Consider the following 16,646-nt stretch of genomic DNA (forward strand, 5'->3'; position numbering starts at 1 on the left):
GCTCAGAGTAAAAGGGAGAAAAGATAGAAAGAAAGAAAGAGGATAAAATATAATAAAATAAAGATAAAATAAAATAATTTTTAAAAATTAAGAAAAAAAAATTTTTTAAGGAAAAAACAACAAAAAAACAGATGGACAGAACCCTAGGACAAATGGTAAAAGTAAAGCTATACAGACAAAATCTCACACAGAAGCATACACATACACACTCACAAAAAGAGGACAAGGGGAAAAAATAATATATCTTGCTTCCAAAGTCCACCTCCTCAATTTGGGATGATTCATTGTCTATTCAGGTATTCCACAGATGCAGGTACATCAAGTTGATTGTGGAGATTTAATCCGCTGCTCCTGAGGCTGCTGGGAGGGATTTCCCTTTTGCTTCTTTGTTCCCACATCGCCCAGGGTTCAGCTTTGGATTTGGACCGGCCTCTGCTTGTAGGTCACCTGAGGGCATCTGTTCTTTGCTCAGACAGGACAGGGTTAAAGGAGCAGCTGAATCGGGGGCTCTGGCTCACTCAGGCTGGGGGGAGGGAGGGGTGCGGATGCGGGGTGAGCCTGCGGCGACAGAGGGCAGCGTGACGTTGCAGCAGCCTGAGGCGCACCATGTGTTCTCCCCGGAAAGTTGTCCCTGGATCATGGGACCCTGGCAGTGGCAGGCTGCACAGGCTCCTGGGAGGGGTGTGTGGATATTGACCTGTGCTTGCGCACAGGGTTCCTGGTGGCGGCAGCAGCAGCCTTAGCATCTCATGCCCGTCTCTGGGGTCCACGCTGATAGCCGTGGCTCGCGCCCGTCTCTGGAGCTCCTTTAAGCAGCCCTCATAATTCCCTCTCCTCACGCACCAGGAAACAAAGAGGCAAGAAAAAGTTTCTTGCCTCTTTAACAGGTCCAGACTTTTTCCCGGACTCCCTCCCTGCTAGCCGTGGTGCACTAACCCCTTCAGGCTGTGTTCACGCCGCCAACCCCAGTCCTCTCCCTGAGATCAGACCGAAGCCTGAGCCTCAGCTCCCAGCCCCCACCCGCCCCGGCGGTTGAGCAGACAAGCCTCTCTCGGGCTGGTGAGTGCTGATTGGCACCAATCCTCTGTGCGGGAATCTCTCCGCTTTGCCCTCCACACCCCTGTGGCTGCGCTCTCCTCCGCGGCTCCGAAGCTTCCCCCCCTGCACCACCCGCATTCTCTGCCCGTGAAGGGACTTCTAGTGTGTGGAAACCTTTCCTCCTTCATAGCTCCCTCCCAGTGGCGCAGGTACTGTACCTATTCTTTTGTCTCTGTTTTTTCTTTTTTCTTTTGCCCTACCCAGGTACATAGGGAGTTTATTGCCTTTTGAGAGGTCTGAGGTCTTCTGCCAGCTTTCAGTGGGTGTTCTCCACGTGTAGATGTATTTCTGATGTATCTGTGGGGAGGAAGGTGATCTCTGCGTCTTACTCTTCTGCCATCTTCCCAAAACCCTCTGACATCACTTATTATGATAATTTCTAGGTCCATCAATTTTGTTGCAAATGGCATTATTTCATTCTTTTTTATGACTGAGCAATATTCCATTGTATATTTGTACCTCATCTTCTTTATCCATTCATCTGTCAATGGACATTTAGGTTGCTTCCATGTCTTGGCTAGGCTAATTGTAAATAGTGCTGCAGTGAACACTGGGGTGTATATATGTTTTAGAATTATGGTTTTCTCTGGATATATGCCCAGGAGTGGAATTGCTGGATCATATGGTAGATCTATTTTTAGTTTTTTAAGGAACCTCCATACTGTTCTCCATAGTGGCTGTACCAATTTACATTCCCACCAACAGTGTAGGAGGGTTCCCTTTTCTCCTAACTCTGCCCAGGATTTATTGTTTGTAGACTTTTTGATGATGGCTATTCTGACCAGTGTGAGGTAATACCTCATTGTAGTTTTGATTTGCATTTCTCTAATAATTCATGATGTTGACCACCTTTTCATGTGCCTTTTGGCCTTCTGTATATCTTCCATGGAGAAATGGCTATGTAGGTCTTCTTCCCATTTTTTTGATTGCATTGTTTGTTTTTTTGATATTTAGCTGTGTAAGCTGTTTGTATATTTTGGAGAGTACTCCCTTGTTGGTCCCTTCATTTGGAAATATTTTCTCCCATTCTGTGGTTTGTCTTTTCATTTTGTTTATGTTTAAATTCTGTGAAGGACTTCCCTGGTGGCACAGTTGTTAAGAATCTGTCTGCCAATGCAGGGGACATGGGTTCAATCCCTGGTCCGGGAAGATTTCACATGCCGCAGAGCAAATAAGCCCATGCACCACAACTACTGAGCCTGTGCTCTAGAGCCCATGAGCCACAACTACTGAGCCTGCGTGTCACAGCTACTGAAACCTGTGTGCCTAGAGCCTGCGCTCCAAAACAAGAGAAGCCACTGCAGTGAGAAGCCCATGCACTAACAAAGAGTAGCCCCCACTCGCTGTAGCAACGAGGACCCAACGCAGCCAATAAATAAATAAATGTTCCTTTTAAAAAAAAAAGCTGTGCAAAAGCTTTTAAATGTACTCAGGCCCCATCTGGGTTTTTTTTGGTTTGGGGTTTTTTTTTTTTCTGGCTTTGCTTTCTTCATGAGCCTTTATTGGGTGTTCTGTGGGCAAGGGAGAGGTACAGCCTCATAGAAATGAGGGGAGGGCGTGTCTCAGGATGAATGAACTGCTGGACTTCGTGACCCTCTTGGAATAAGTCACATCTTTACGTAGCTGCTGGGGGCTCCTCTCTGGGTCTCTACGGGTTGATTCGTCTTCCCACTTCAAGGAATCCTCTTGGCCTTGGCTGCCCAGAGGAGCCTGGGCCAGGTGGGACTCCAACTGCAGAGATGGGGTGAATGGGCCTGGGGTTGGAGGAAGATTTGGGAGCCAGAGGCCGCTTGGGGGTGGGGGGCCGGGGGAAAGAGATCGAATAGAAGCTTCGGCCCTTCTGATTCTTGCTGGAGATGTCAAGCACCTTCCCCTACACAGGCCATGCCTCACTCTTCCTTGGGGCCCTCTGGGGCTAGTATAGGGCATTGCTGTAGAATGGATTCCCTGTGTCTCTATTCCGGCAACGGCAGCAGCCCCAGATGCAGGTGCCTAGAGCGAAAGCGGCCACGGCCACGCCCCCAGTCACCAGCAGTCCGAAGGAGAGCCCTGGGGAGGCAGTGGTGGGTTTTCCCATTTGTTTTTTGTTTTGTTTTTATTTTCATTACTCTAGCAGGTGGATTCAAAATGATGTGGCTGCGATTTATGTTAAACACAGTTCTGCCTATGTTTTCCTCTAAGAGTTTTATAGTATTTGTATATTTTGGAGAGTACTCCCTTGTTGGTCCCTTCATTTGGAAATATTTTCTCCCATTCTGTGGTTTGTCTTTTCATTTTGTTTATGTTTAAATTCTGTGAAGGACTTCCCTGGTGGCACAGTTGTTAAGAATCTGTCTGCCAATGCAGGGGACATGGGTTCAATCCCTGGTCCGGGAAGATTTCACATGCCGCAGAGCAAATAAGCCCATGCACCACAACTACTGAGCCTGTGCTCTAGAGCCCATGAGCCACAACTACTGAGCCTGCGTGTCACAGCTACTGAAACCTGTGTGCCTAGAGCCTGCGCTCCAAAACAAGAGAAGCCACTGCAGTGAGAAGCCCATGCACTAACAAAGAGTAGCCCCCACTCGCTGTAGCAACGAGGACCCAACACAGCCAATAAATAAATAAATGTTCCTTTTAAAAAAAAAAGCTGTGCAAAAGCTTTTAAATGTACTCAGGCCCCATCTGGGTTTTTTTTGGTTTGGGGTTTTTTTTTTTTCTGGCTTTGCTTTCTTCATGAGCCTTTATTGGGTGTTCTGTGGGCAAGGGAGAGGTACAGCCTCATAGAAATGAGGGGAGGGCGTGTCTCAGGATGAATGAACTGCTGGACTTCGTGACCCTCTTGGAATAAGTCACATCTTTACGTAGCTGCTGGGGGCTCCTCTCTGGGTCTCTACGGGTTGATTCGTCTTCCCACTTCAAGGAATCCTCTTGGCCTTGGCTGCCCAGAGGAGCCTGGGCCAGGTGGGACTCCAACTGCAGAGATGGGGTGAATGGGCCTGGGGTTGGAGGAAGATTTGGGAGCCAGAGGCCGCTTGGGGGTGGGGGGCCAGGGGAAAGAGATCGAATAGAAGCTTCGGCCCTTCTGATTCTTGCTGGAGATGTCAAGCACCTTCCCCTACACAGGCCATGCCTCACTCTTCCTTGGGGCCCTCTGGGGCTAGTATAGGGCATTGCTGTAGAATGGATTCCCTGTGTCTCTATTCCGGCAACGGCAGCAGCCCCAGATGCAGGTGCCTAGAGCGAAAGCGGCCACGGCCACGCCCCCAGTCACCAGCAGTCCGAAGGAGAGCCCTGGGGAGGCAGTGGTGGGTTTTCCCATTTGTTTTTTGTTTTGTTTTTATTTTCATTACTCTAGCAGGTGGATTCAAAATGATGTGGCTGCGATTTATGTTAAACACAGTTCTGCCTATGTTTTCCTCTAAGAGTTTTATAGTATCTGGTCTTACTTTTAAATCTTCAATCCATTTTTGAGTTTATTTTGTGCATGGTGTTAGAGAATGTTCTAATTTCATTCTCATACATGTAGCTGTCCAGTTTTCCCAGCACCAATTATTAAAGAGAACATTTGTTTTTTGTTTTGTTTTTATTTTCATTACTCTAGCAGGTGGATTCAAAATGATGTGGCTGCGATTTATGTTAAACACAGTTCTGCCTATGTTTTCCTCTAAGAGTTTTATAGTGTCTGGTCTTACTTTTAAATCTTTAATCCTTTTTTGAGTTTATTTTGTGCATGGTGTTAGAGAATGTTCTAATTTCATTCTCATACATGTAGCTGTCCAGTTTTCCCAGCACCAGTTATTAAAGAGACTGTCTATTTTCCATTGTATATGTAGAACAAAAAAATCCAAGATTTATTTCATTCTCATACATGTAGCTGTCCAGTTTTCCCAGCACCAGTTATTAAAGAGACTGTCTATTTTCCATTGTATATGTAGAACAAAAAAGGTCAAGATTTTTTTGTTCTACATCTGCAAAAAGTGCCATTGGTAATTTGACAGGTATTGCATTGAATCTGTAGATTGCCTTGGGTAGTATAATCGTTTTGACAGCATTGATTCTTTCAATCCATTTGTGTCTTCAATTTCTTTCATCAGCGTCTTGTAGTTTTCAGAGTACAATTCTTCTGCCTCCTTAGGTAGGTTTATTCCTAGGTATTTTACTCTTTGATGAGATAGTAAATGGGATTGTTTCCTTAATCTCTCTTTCTGATCTTTTACCAGATTCGTTGATGAGCTCTAGTAGTTTTTTGTAGCGTGTTTAGGATTTTCTGGGTATAGTATCATGTCACCTGCAAACAGTGACAGTTTTACTTCTTCTTTTCCAATTGGATCCCTTTTCTTTTTCTTCTCTGATTGCTGTGTCTAGAACTTAAAACTATGCTGAATAAAAGTGGTGGGAGTGGACATTCTTGTCTTGTTCCTGATCTTAGAGGAAATGCTTTCAGCTTTTCACCATTGAGTATGATGTTAGCTGAAGGGTTGTCATATATGGCCTTTATTTGTTGAGGTGGACTCCCCCTATGCCCACTTTCTGGATAGTTTTTATCATAAATGGGTGTTGAATTTTTTCAAAAGCTTTTTCTGCATCTATTGAGATGATCATATGGTTTTTATTCTTCAATTTGTTGATGTGGTGTATCACACTGATTGATTTGTGGATATTGAAAAATCCTTGCATCCCTGGGATAAATCCCACTTGATCATGGTATACGATCCTGTTAATGTATTGTTGAATTTGGTTTGCTATTATTTTGTTGAAGAGTTTTGCATCTGTGTTCATTAGTGATATTAGACAGTACTTTTCTTTTTTTGTGGTATCTTTATCTGGTTTTGGTATCAGGGTAATAGTAGCCTCATAGAATGAGTTTGAGAGTGCTCTTTCCTCTGCAACTTTTTGGAAATAGTTTCAGAAGGTTAGGTATTAACTCTTCTCTAAATGTTTGATAGAATTCACCTGTGAAGCCCTCTGGTCCCTGACTTTTGTTTGTTGGGAGTTTTTTAATCACAGATTCATTTTCAATACTTGTGACTGGTCTGTTCATATTTTCTATTTCTTCCTGGTTCAGTCTTGGGAGATTGTACCTTTCTAAGAATTTGTCCATTTCTTCTAGGTTGTCCATTTTATTGGCATATAGTTGCCTGTAATAGTCTCTTATGGTCCAATGTATTTCTATGATGTCAGCTGTAACTTCTACTTTCTCATTTCTATTTTTATTGATATGAAACCTCTCCCTTTTTTTCTTAAAGAGTCTGGCTACAGGTTTATCAATTTTGTTTATTTTTTCAAAGAACCAGCTGTTAGTTTCATTGATCTTTTCTAGTGTTTTCTTCATCTCTGTTTCATTTATTTCTGCTCTGATCTTTATGATTTCTTTCCTTCTGCTAACTCTGGGTTTTTCTTGTTCTTCTTCTAGTTGCTTTAAGTGTAAGGTTAGGTTGTTTGTCTGCAATTTTTCTTGTTTCCTGAGGTAACCATAAACTTAACGCTTAGAACTGCTTTTGCTGCATCCCATAGGTTTTGGATCATTGTGTATTTGTTTTCATTTGTCTCTAGGTATTTTTTTATTACCTCTTTGATTTCTTCAGTGATCCATTGGTTGTTTAGTAGCATATTGTTTAGCCTGTTAACTGCATGTTTGCATTTTTTACAGTTTTTTTTTTTCTTGTAATTGATTTCTAATCTCAAGCATTGTGTTTGTTTGGAAAACATGCTTGATATGATTTCAATTTTCTTAAATTTACCAAGTCTTCCATTGTGGCCCAGTATGTGATCTATCTTGGAGAATATTCCATGTGCACTTGAATATGTATTCTGCTGCTTTTGGATGGAATGCTCTATAAATACCAATTAAGTCCATCTGATAATGTAGCATTTAAGGCCTGTGTTTCCTTATTGATTTTCTGTCTAGGTGATCTGTCCATTGATGTAAGTGGGGTGTTAAAGTCCCTCACTATTATTGCATTACTGTCAATTTTTCCTTTTATGGCTGTAAGCATTTGCCTTATATATTGAAGTGTTCCTGTATTGACCTTCTGCTAACTCTGGGTTTTTCTTGTTCTTCTTCTAGTTGCTTTAAGTGTAAGGTTAGGTTGTTTGTCTGCGATTTTTCTTGTTTCCTGAGGTAACTATAAACTTAACTCTTAGAACTGCTTTTGCTGCATCCCATAGGTTTTGGATCATTGTGTATTTGTTTTCATTTGTCTCTAGGTATTTTTTTATTACCTCTTTGATTTCTTCAGTGATCCATTGGTTGTTTAGTAGCATATTGTTTAGCCTGTTAACTGCATGTTTGCATTTTTTACAGTTTTTTTTTTTCTTGTAGTTGATTTCTAATCTCAAGCATTGTGTTTGTTTGGAAAACATGCTTGATATGATTTCAATTTTCTTAAATTTACCAAGTCTTCCATTGTGGCCCAGTATGTGATCTATCTTGGAGAATATTCCATGTGCACTTGAATATGTATTCTGCTGCTTTTGGATGGAATGCTCTATAAATACCAATTAAGTCCATCTGATAATGTAGCATTTAAGGCCTGTGTTTCCTTATTGATTTTCTGTCTAGGTGATCTGTCCATTGATGTAAGTGGGGTGTTAAAGTCCCTCACTATTATTGCGTTACTGTCAATTTTTCCTTTTATGGCTGTAAGCATTTGCCTTATATATTGAAGTGTTCCTGTATTGGGTGCATATATATTTACAATTGTTTTATCTTCTTCTTGGATTGATCCATTGATCATTATGTAGTGTCCTTCTTTGTCTCTTGTACAGTCCTTATTTTAAAGTCTATTTTGTCTGATATGAGTATTGCTACTCCAGCTTTCTTTTGGTTTCCATTTGCATGGAATACGTTTTTCCATCCCCTCACTTTCAGTCTGTATGTGTCCCTAGGTCTGAAGTGGGTCTCTTGTAGGCAGAATATATATGGGTCTTGTTTTTGTATCTAGTCAGCCATTCTGTGTCTTCTGGTTGGAGCATTTAAATCATTTACATTTAAAGTACTTACTGATGTATATATGTTTGTATTGCCATTTTGTTAATTGTTTTGGATTTGTTTTTGCAGGTCTTTTTTCTTCCCTTCCTGTTTTGTTCTCTTGTGATTTGATGACTATCTTTATTGTTGTGTTTGCATTCCTTTTTCTTTTTTGTGTGTATATCTATTGTATGTTTTTGGTTTGCCTTTACAATGAGGACTTGATGACAGTCTATATATATATACAAGATTGTTTTAAGTTGCTGGTCTCCTAATTTCAAATGCATTTCCAGTATTCTGCATTTGTTCTCTCTTCTTCTCATGATTGCTTGTTTTGATGTCATATTTATGTGTGGATAATTTCCTACCTTTACTGTATGTTTGCCTTTACTGGTGAGCATTTCCATTTTTAATTTTCTTGTTTCTAGTTGTGGCCTTTTCTTTTCCAAATAGAGAAGTTCCTTTAGAATTTGTTGTAACACTGATTTGGTGGTGCTGAATTCTCTTAGCTTTTGCTTGTCTGTAAAGTATTTGATTTCTCCATTGAATCTGAATGAGAGCCTTACTGGGTATAGTATTCTTGGTTGTAGGTTTTTTCCTTTCATCACTTTTAATGTATTATGCCACTCCCTTTGGCCTGTAGAGTTTCTGCTGACAAACTGGCTGATAACCTTATGGGGATTCCCTTATATGTTATTTGTTGCTTTTAATATTTTCTCTTTGTCTTTAGTTTTTGTTAATTCCATTAGTATGTGTCTCAGTGTGTTCCTCCGGGTTTATCCTGTATGGGACTCTCTGCACTTCCTGGACTTGGGTGAGTTTACTTTCCCATGTTAGGGAATTCTTCAGCTATTATCTCTTCAAATATTTTCTCAGATCCTTTCTCTCTCTCTCCTCCTTCTGGGACCCCTATAATGTGAATGTTGATGCATTTGACATTGTCCTAGAAGCCTCTTAAACTATCCTCATTTCTTTTCATTCTTTTTTCTGGTCCATGGCAGTGATTTCCACCTCTCTGTCTTCCAGCTCACTTATTCATTCTTCTGCCTCATTTATTCTGCTATTAATTCCTTCTAGTGTATTTTTCATTTCAGTTACTGTATTGTTCGACTCCGTTTGTTCTTTATATCTTACAGCTTTTATTTCTTGTATTTTCTTGGTCTGTGCCTCCATTCTTTTTCTGAGATCATCTTTACTATCATTTCTCTGAATTATTTTTTGGGTAGATTGCCTATCTCCACTTCACTTAGTTGTTTCTCCTGGGGTTTTATCTTGTTCCTTTGTCTGGAACATAATCCTCTACCATCTCATTTGTCTAACTAACTTTCTGTTTTTTTGGTCCCACAGCCTGCAGCACTGTAGTTCCTCTTGCTTCTGATGTCTGCCCCCTAGTGAGTGAGGCTGGTCTAAGAGCCTTGTGCATGCTTCTTGGTGGGAGGGACTAGTGCCTACGCACTGTTGGTTGGAGCTGGATCTTGTCCCTCTGGTGGGCAGGGCCATGTCAAGGGGTGTGTTTAGAGGTGGCTGTGAAGTCAGGAAGACTTTTGACAGCCTGTCTGCTGATGGGTGGGGCTTGTGTTCCCACCCTGTTGGTTTTTTTGCCTGAAGCATCCCAGCATTGGAACCTAAGGGCTGTTGGGTGGGGCCAGGTCTTGGCATCAAAATGGCAGCCTCCAGGACAGCTCACACCAGTGAACACTCCCCCAGTACCTACACCACCAGTGTCATTGTCCCTGTAGTGAGCCAAAGCTGCCCCCAACACCAGGAGACCCTCCAAGAAAAGCAGGTAGGTCTGGCACAGGCTCCTATGAAGTCACTGCTTTTGCCCCTGGCCCCCAGTGCCCACAAGACCCTGCATGCACCCTTCAAGAATAGGGATCCATCCCATGGAGCTCCTGCAACCAAGCCTTTCTGGGCTTCAAAGCCAGATGCTCTGGGGGCTCCTCCTCTTGATACCAGACCCCCAGGCTGGAAAGCCTGATGTGGGGCTCAGAGGTCTCACTCCTGTGGGAGAACCTCTGATATATAATTATTTTCCAGTTTGTGGGTCACCCACCTAGAGGGTATGGGACTTGGTTGTATCGCGAATGCACCCCCCCCTACCTTTTCACTGTGACTTCTTCTTTGTCTTTGGAAGTAAAATGTCTTTTTTGGTAGGTTCCAGTCCTTTTTGTCAGTGGTTGTTGAGCAGTTAGTTAGTTAGTTGTGATTTTGGTGATTTCATGAGAGGAGGTGAGCTCAGGTCCTTCTTCTCTGCCATCTTGTCCTGGAATCTTGAATGCATTTTTATAAATCAATGTAAATTATCTGGCAATGATATTTTGGTTTATGTTATCAAATCCCCTGTTTTCTCCAAGTAAATGTCTTTCATACTCTGAAAATATGAGTTTGCTAAAAGTCTTAAATGGGCAAATCCATTTATGGAGTCAAGCTCAAAAAGTGAGTTGGGGGATACACCACAATTAGAGCAAAATTGCATGTACTCTTTCTAAACAAATCTCAGTATGGGTTTTTTTCAGTTTAAAAACATCTGTGACAAAGAGGAAGTTTGCTTTAAAAAAAAAAAAACCTGGCAAATCTTTCCATATTTAAATCTTTCCATATTTGAAGGACCTAAATTTTCTTTATCATTTGAAGAAAGATTACTATTACTCATTTGTGAGGAATATATGAAGTATTAAGGAAATAGTTATTGGGTATCTCTTAAACGGAAATCAAATAATTTGGTAGGAGGAGGACAGAGGCATTATGAGATGGTGAGGGAAGAAGAAAAAAAACCCAAATCCATTCCTGGCCCTGCCTTAATTTCTCCTGAGTCCCCACCAAGTGTATCCCCAAACTCATCCAACTTGCTTCCAGTACAACACCTGCCCACTAGGGAACACTTTTATTTCATCTATAAAAAGAGTAAGGAAATGCCTAATTCTTCTACTTTAGCATTACTACAGGTAGTTCAGAAATTCAAAATTAATACATAAAAAATGAAAACTTAAGTCATAAGGTAAATAAAGGTGAAAAAACAGAGAATGTGTTAACTTGTAAAATGCAAAGCTCAGTGTTGGCACGTAAAAACAATCAGTAATTGTTAAAATGGGTGGTGTGAAGAGATACCACCCAAATGTTTAATCTGTATGTCTGCATTCGTGAATTGCACCATTCTCCACCTTGATGCTCAAGACATAAATGGGGGGGGCATCCTAGATTCTATTCTCTCCCTCATTTTCTATTACTGAATTACTTTCTCCTACACACTGCTCATCAGTTAGGCACTGTTTAAGTCTTTCTGAAACTATCCTTTCTTCTCCATTTCCACTGTTATTTCTGTGTGTGTGCATGTGTGTATATGAATGTTTCAAGCTCCCATCATGTCTTATCTAACCTAAAGCAATAGCTTGCTTCCAGTCTCATTTTCCTCATCCTACTCACTCCTCTTGCTGGTATATTGCCAGAGTGAACTTTCTCAAGGGCAATTCTGATCTTGTTACTCTCACACTGAAATTCTTCAGGAGTCCCTTTACAGCTTTAAGGTTAAAGTAAACAAGTTTTTAACCTGCCTTCAAGGCCCTTCGCAATGTTTGTTTGTCCTTTCTAGCTCTCCAGCATTTCCCAATTCACTACTCATTTATATTTATATAGGGGGAGATTTAATAGAAGCCTGTGCAGAGTATGGGAAGAGTATACAGAAGGTGGTCAGGAGGCTTCATAGAGGAAGTTCCCAGGGGTGAGGGGGGATTAGATGCTTCCCAAACAGGTGATGGGAAGGAACAGAAGATGCTTATGCATATGAGCAGGGATAGATGCACAAGGCTTGGTGAGACCAGGACATGGTTCAGTAGAGTGAGGTTTACAATACAATGTGTTGGTCATGGGAGGGGAAATCCCTGAAGTAAGGAAAGAGGTTCAAGGGCAAAATCCCAGAAATCTTTGTAATGCAAGGTAATGAATTTGAATTTTAAATATGGAGAGGTCATCAACATTCTACTAAAAATACTGCAGGCTGGTTAAGAGGAGAGAGAGAAAAAGAACAAGAGTTAGCAAAGTCTTCTCTGAAAATAAGTCACTTTATGGTTGATCACAATTATATTAAGGTTGTTAATTTAAAAAATCATGACATTCAGACAATGGAATATTATTCAGTGCTAAAAAGAAATGATCTATCAAGCCATGAAAAGACATGGAGGAACCTTAAAGTCATAATTACTAAGTGAAAGAAGCCAATCTGAAAAGGCTACATACTATATGATTCCAACTATATGACATTCTGAAAAAGGCCAAACTCTGGAGACAGTAAAAAGACCAGTGGTCTTTGGTGGGATGAGGGGAAGGAATGAACAGGTGAAGTACAGAGGATTTTTAGGGTAGTGAAAATTCTATGGTATTAAAATGATGGATACATGTCATTATATATTTGTCCAAACCCATAGGATGTACACCAAGAGTGAACCCTAAGGTAAACTATGGGCTTTGGGTAATTAGGATGTGTTAGTGTAGATTCATCAATTATAACTAAGGTACCACTCTGGTGAGTGATATTGATAATGGGGGAGGCTATGCATGTGTGGGGACAGGAGGTATATGGGAAATCTCCGTACCTACTCTTCAACATTTTTGTGAACCTAAAACTTCATTAAAAAATAATGTCTTTAAAAATAAGAGCACTACAAGAAATTATCACAGTTACCAAAGTGATGTTTCAAAAACATAAGTCAGATCACGTTGCTTCCTTATTTAAAAGCCTCCATGGCTTCTTAGGGCATTTGGAAGAAAATTGAGAATTCTAACCTTGCCTTCAGACGCCCTAAATGATCTGGCCCCAGACTTCCCGCTCCAACAGTGTGTCCTCCCCTCTCCACCATGCTCATTATGACATATCAGTCACGGTGACATCTCTTCTGTTTCTCAGCGATGCCCACATCAGCCCTTCTGTAGGGACTCTGCACTTGTTCCTCCCCCACCCTACCCCAGAGTTCTCATTATCATGATTTTTGCATCCAGGCTCCTGTTTATCAGTTGGATTTTCAGCTCAGTCGGCATCCCCTCATAATTATCTTAATTCTATGTGTGCCTATTCATTAGCTGTCTCTCACGCTTGAATATAAATTCCTGTTGAAGGGAGACCTTTTCTGCTTTCTTTAGGACCCTAATGCTGGCACCCAGAGGACTTTCTGGCACATAGTACCTCCTCAACAAATACACGTTGAATAAGTGAAAGAGAAGCTGAGGTGCCTCTTTTACAAAAGAAAACAAAAATTGATATCAAAATATCTGTTACCTTATGTTTTCTATGTATTTATACACAATATTATATTTATATGCATGTATTTGTGGTGTCCTTCTTTGTAATGAACACAAAAATGGAAAAATAAACATAGCAGCTACCAAATAAGTAAAATGTGAAAAACCCTCAAAAGGAAACAAATGAGAAAGATATAGGTGGCCCCACATGTGAAATATTTAACCTGTGTAGTTTGCCTCTTTTTTCCCTGCAAACCAAACAGTCTTAAGGAGAATAAAATGAGGAGCCGGAAGAGCTCATCCTTGATCCCATCTGGAGAGCTAGTACAAAGACAGACTTAGAAGAAAGGGGACGAAAACATGCTGGGGTCACAGAAGGAAACTGAGTTGAAAGGAGGGAAAAAATCTGCATTCCAAGTCATTTGGAACAGAAAAGGAAGGGAGACATTATCAGAAGACAGTGTTCACCAGAGGTACAGTCTGAAAAAGAAATTGACATCTGTGAAAGTCTGGTGTGCCCCAGATCTGAGGGGGCAGATGAAGATTGTTTATGTAGTACAAGAAGGTGTTGGAAGAAGGAAGGAACAAGCTCACATGGAAACATATGCTCTCCGAAGCTACTTGAAAAATAAAACATGCAGCGGAGAGAGAAACATCTGTGTTGCACACAGGCAGACCACCAGTAGTGAAGCAGGCTTGAGGTAGAAGCGAAAGGCGTACACAAACAAGACCGGACGTTATGTCTTGTCAAAATGACATGTAAAGGCTCTGGGTCTGCATATCATTCTCTGGTGAGTTAATGGGAACTCAGCCATCTGGGGAAATCAAGGATGAGTAACCTAGCTGCCTTGGTGTGTTTTCACAGTTTTGCAGAAATGACAAAGCATGCACAAGTTTTTCCAGGGCTACTTTTTTCCTACTTGGGGAGGGGGGGCGGTGGTGGAAACCTTTAGAGTACAGTTTATTTTTTTCTTTGAGAAACATTAGAGCTTTTATTCCAAATCTACTGCAGCAATAGAAGCAGCTGGATTTCTCATCCTTTGACCATAGATTTTCAGCACATAATAGCCTTAGAAAGCACTACTTCACATTAATCAATGAATGTAGGAATTTTTGTAAAACATTAAACAGATATATTTAAGAACATTAAGAATTTTGAAATATGCAATATTCATCTTAATTGCTAAAACTGGTTATAATATTTAATAATTTGCTAAAGTATAAAAATAAATTTATATATACTCTTTATACTATTTTATTGGTAAAATGAAAAATTTTAAATCAGAAATCAAGACAATGTAGGTTACATAGAACTTAAACTAGAATTTTACCATGTTATAATTTATTATAACACAGATACCTGTCTATGTGTACGTTTATATAAAACATGTAGCCATATTCATTTTTACATGGATGTAAACATAGCATGAGTTTATATACAGAATCAATCTTTAATTATAAATACCAACTCATTTCTAAAAGGTAAGGTCGCAGATGAATGATGATGCCAAAAGTAACAGAGGCAAATAAAATAAAACTTCAAGCCTGTGTCATCTGATATCCACCATGGGATTTCTGAAACTATTTAGAAAATTTATATAAAATATGTAGAAAACACAAATAACTAAGGAAAGAAAACTACTAAAATTATAGAAACATATTTTGCAGTATCTTAATAAGAATGTCAAAGACCTAAGCATATACAACAATCAGAAAAGAGTAAGTGTGGGGTCAACATACGTAGAGTAACTTTAGTGTAAATGTGGGATAAGTGTAGACTAAGTGTGGTTGCAAAAATGAAACCAAAAAAAAAAAATTTAGTCTATAGTGTAGAGATAAGCCAGGTCCAGGTCGAATCACAAATGTTAAATCAGTGATGTTTGGCTTTTGTGAAATCTTGGAAGCCTTTGTGCCCCTCTCCCTAAGCAAGTGCCTGCCACCCAGTCACAACGAGGCTGTTCTGCATGTAATTCACATAACTTTTCCTTCTCTTCATTCTGCCACAGTAATACCACCACTGTGTACTACACCAGCGTTCCTTGACTTCTGCTGTGGAGGGAACTTTCACCTAACATTTATTGAGAATTCACTAAGTGCTCACTATTCATTGTATTATCTTATTTAATTCTTATAACAACCCTGTACAGTTTTATTATTCCTATTTTTAAAGACATGGAACTAACACTCAAATATAGAAATTATATAAAATGCTGAATTAAGAATTAAGATAAAGATGTTACTCTGAAAACTAAGTCATTTCTCGTAAACCATATTACCTCTCAAATAATTAATGACTGGATTATTACTAATCTGATAATAGCATTATGCCATGACTCTAAATTATCACTGTCAATTGTCAGCCATTATAAAGGGAGAGAGATTTTTTTCATCCCTCTGATTATTCAAATGATACATGGTTATTATATAAATTTCTAAAATATAGAATAATATGAAGATAAACAATAATGTCACTTTAACCAAATCACCTGGAGGGGAAAACCATTATTAACATTTTGGATTAATACCTTTTAGCTTTGTGTGTCTGTTCTCCCAATTACATCTACACAAAAAACTGACACATTTGAAAAATTCCATGCAGCATGTTAGCCCTTTGAGAAAGATCACTTTGATCAGATCTTTCCTAAAGTCCCAATGGCTGAGTCCATTTGATGGTGAGCCTTTCATCAGCCAAACACCAAATTCTAATGATCAAATCAAGGAAAATTGAAGAATGACTTCAATTCACTCACTCTCTTACAAAAATGACAAAAATACTGACACAACAACTAAAAGTAACCATTTCTAGAACTCTAGAAATTAACCAAAGCTAAAAGCTGTATTGCAAGCCTTGAAATTCCATGTGCTGCCGTGATATCTTTGAGCCTGATAGGGCCCCAGAGGCCCAGCCAGGACTTCCTCTGCCCTTGACAGATATGCCTCTCACTACCCCAGTCAGGAAGGCTCCCTGCCCAGGTAGTTTCCCCATCAGCTGTGCAAGCTGCATTCTACCTGTCCCTCAGTCTAACTGGTTTCACCACTATGCCAGCCAGCAAAATTATTCAAACAAGTCCCATCCTCCTGAGACAAAAAAGGGCACCCCACACCCCTGTTACTACAAAGCCTATCTCCCACAGCCTTTTCTGCCTCACTGTATTTCCAAGTGCAACCTCTGTGTGGCCTTGCATAGTATGTGATGTCCTCTTCCCACAGGCTGTGCATATATGTGACTGATAAACTACTGACAATCTCATCTGCCCAATGGTGGATGTCCTGTATTCAGCCAGCTTATGCTATTTAGGTTATTGGAGCCCTCCTGCATCAGTGGAATGAATAGGAATGATCAGAACAGGAACAAAGT

The sequence above is a fragment of the Neophocaena asiaeorientalis genome, unplaced genomic scaffold, assembly GCF_003031525.2.
Source record: "Neophocaena asiaeorientalis asiaeorientalis breed wild unplaced genomic scaffold, Neophocaena_asiaeorientalis_V1.1 scaffold118, whole genome shotgun sequence".
Taxonomy (NCBI): domain Eukaryota; kingdom Metazoa; phylum Chordata; class Mammalia; order Artiodactyla; family Phocoenidae; genus Neophocaena; species Neophocaena asiaeorientalis.